This window comes from Cetorhinus maximus, chromosome 31 (assembly GCF_964194155.1).
Source record: "Cetorhinus maximus chromosome 31, sCetMax3.hap1.1, whole genome shotgun sequence".
Taxonomy (NCBI): Eukaryota; Metazoa; Chordata; class Chondrichthyes; order Lamniformes; family Cetorhinidae; genus Cetorhinus; species Cetorhinus maximus.
In genome coordinates this window covers 14,094,075-14,097,139 of record NC_135909.1, presented here as the reverse complement: position 1 = coordinate 14,097,139, position 3,065 = coordinate 14,094,075, and the positions used below count along the sequence as shown (strand labels likewise).

General features: G+C 42.3%; 1 non-coding gene across 1 annotated transcript; it reads right to left on the bottom strand.

Moving 5' to 3' along the window:
- Nucleotides 1-1,896: 1,896 nt before the first annotated feature.
- trnar-ucg (transfer RNA arginine (anticodon UCG)) lies at nt 1,897-1,986 on the bottom strand. The gene is given in 2 exon segments: nt 1,897-1,932; nt 1,950-1,986. It is a non-coding gene; the product is annotated as a tRNA-Arg (tRNA).
- Nucleotides 1,987-3,065: the final 1,079 nt, after the last annotated feature.

Below are 3,065 nucleotides of genomic sequence, written 5' to 3'. Positions count from 1 at the left end.
ACCTCACTGAAAGTGGGCCATTTGTTCTAACAGGTAAACTGCCCGACAAGATCCTCCACCTAGAATACTTCATGTAACATTATCTGTTTATCGCTGAAATTCATTCTCCTCCTAGACTTACCTAGACTTCCTTTAAATGCAGTTTATCTAATCGTCTCAGTTGCTCCAGGCGATAGTTGGCCTGTAACTGCTGCCGATTCAATGGGAATAAATTAATTAATCATGTTTTCTAAATTGTATTTCATATTTTCATTCCTATGTCTGCCCCATCATATCACATCACAAATTCCTCACATTGACCTGTTTCCGCGACACCGACAATGTGAATTTCTTCCGCTCTGTTGCGGCCAGTAGATGGCAGCACATTCTGATATAGTGATGTTGACAGATCATAGACAATCGAGAAGACTTGTTCACATTATTTGGAAAGGGACAGTTTTAGAAATACTAGGAGAGTGGAGTTGACCTTTTCTTATATGCATTTTGTAACAACCAATAGTTATCGTCTGTTCCTCGATACGATGATGACATCCACTCAGGGCCGTGAGTTTCTGCCATGGGTCTTCATGTGAGTGAACAGGTCAATTCTCGGTCCACAGATCTTTGGACACATGGGACAGGATGTCCCAAGAGGTAGTGAGATCCGGAGTGCAGGATTTGCTTCCTGTCACTTCTCCTCAGCCGCCGTTCTGCCTCATCATTGTGACCTTGTGACTCAGAGTGTGCTGCAGCTTGTGGGATGAGTTTTGGTCATTTTGAGTGATGAGAAGCAAGCTCCTCGCAGTCATTAATATGAATGCTGCAGCGCTTGAATGAACATTTCAGAGAATCACTGATGCGTTTTCTTTGTCCTCCCCTAGAATGTTGGCCATTGGAGAATTGAGAAAACAGCACCTGGAGGGAGCGACACTTTTCGACCATCCGGACACAGCGTGCAGTCCATCCAAGTTAATGTTTCAGGAGTTTGGCCTGAATGATTGATGAGCTACCTTCAAGAACGCCACTCCAGTTTATTCGGCAGCGCTCCCATGAGATCTGGAGAGTGCCGCGGAGACATTGCGGATGGAATTTATCCAACACTCTTATGAGTCGCCGATGCACAGTTAAGTAATTATAACGTTGTATACGACCCATCAGCCGTTGTCTTGTGTGTGAGAGCGAGATACAGGCTTATCGTCCCTTCTCTACTCCATTATTGCTTCATTCAGCCTCCCAAAATCTTTCATAAGTTTAAAGACCTGTATGAGACCACCCCTCAGCCTTCCTTTTTCAAGGAATATGGGCGCTTTTTGCAAGCTCAGCATTTGTTGAGCATCTCACATTATCCTCGAAGTTACGAGTGAAGCAAATTGCTGTGTGTCTGGAGTCACATGTAGGGCAGGCAAGGGAAGGGTGGATGATTTATTTCCCTAAAGGTCATTCGTGAACCGGGTGGGTTTTTACTACAATCGATGGTAGTTTCATAGCCGCCATTACTGAGCCTAGGTTTCAATTCCAAATTTAGGAAATATTTTAATTTAAATCTGCTCTGGTGGGATTTAGACCCGTGCCCGCAGAGATTAACCTGGTCCTCTGTATTGTTAGTCCAGTGACATCAGATTCAGGTAATTCAGATTCATGCGAAAATTGGAATTATCCCAAGGCATTTTATTAAACCGATTGATGCAAAGATTTTTGTTCCAGTTGGATAAATCAATAACTTAACGAACCTGATCAGATATTGTGGGTCTGTTCGGAACTACACAAAATACAAAGATGAGTTAGAAATTAATGCACAAATTAACAAAAGCAGAGAGTGTGAGAAAGAGCCCTGAAATGTTTGGAAGGTAACGCAGAACCTTCAGCTGACGAATGAGACGGCGGTTTTCAGGAAGTTAAACAGATTGCTGTATAAAACGACCGCGGCAGGACTCGAACCTGCAATCTTCTGATAACCTCAGCCAACACCACCGAAGTCAGACGCCTTATCCATTAGGCCACGCGGCCATCGCTTAGTCTCTACCGTCTGGCCTCCCCTCTAGCGTTGCTAAATTGCAGAAAATAAACCACAGAACAGCCTCTTCATATAAACCATTACCAAAGGAAGCCGTTCTTCACGAATTAATGAGCAATTTTATCAATGTTTCCGACATGTTAAGACGATAGTGTCAGAGAGAGAAACTTCCGCGAATTTTGGAATTGGGGGAGGGGTAGGGGTGTGGGGGCGTTGGGGCGCAGTCAAAAAACATGACTTTTCCGGAGTGAAATTAGGAAACTTCTCTCTCAGCAAAGGGGACTGGAATTTCAGAGATCCCATCGGGAAACAGCACTTTAATTTTAAATCTCAGTTTGATAGATTTGTATTCATCAAATATATGATGGATCAGTGAGAAAATGGGTATTTATCTGTATCTGAAATTTGCTCCTTGTAATATTATGGAAGACATTGAGTTATACATTCATTGCAATCGAACCCAGGTTTCTGTGATGATAAATAATATTTCCACTCCTGAATCGCCAATCATGCTGAAATCATGTTACAGCACATAATGAGAACACTCGGCCCGTCTGGACTCTGCTGACCTTCTGAACGAGCAGCTCACCTACTGAAATCCACAGCCTTTTCCCTCTAACACTGCACATTCTAATTTTCAGATCAAGATCCAACTCCCTTTTGAAAACTTCAATTGTCCTGCCTCTACCACACACTCAGGCAATACATTCCGCATCCTAAACACATGCTGCATGAAAAAAAAATCCTTATGTTGTAATTTCTTATTTTGTAAATTAACTTAAATCTGTGTCCTCTTGTTCTGGATCATTCCATGAATCCAACAATTAACCCGTATTTACACTGTCCAGACCACTCGTGATTTTGAATACCTCTATCAAATCTCCTCTCAAACTTCCTCACTTCATGAAACATATTCCAACATCTACAATCAATCAATGTGAATGAAGTTCCTCATGCCTGGAATCTGTCTTGTCAATTTTTTCTGCAATCTCACTAATGCCTTCACAACCTTGCTAAATTGTGTTGCACAGAATTAGATACAATACTCCAGGTGAGATCGAAACAGTGTTTT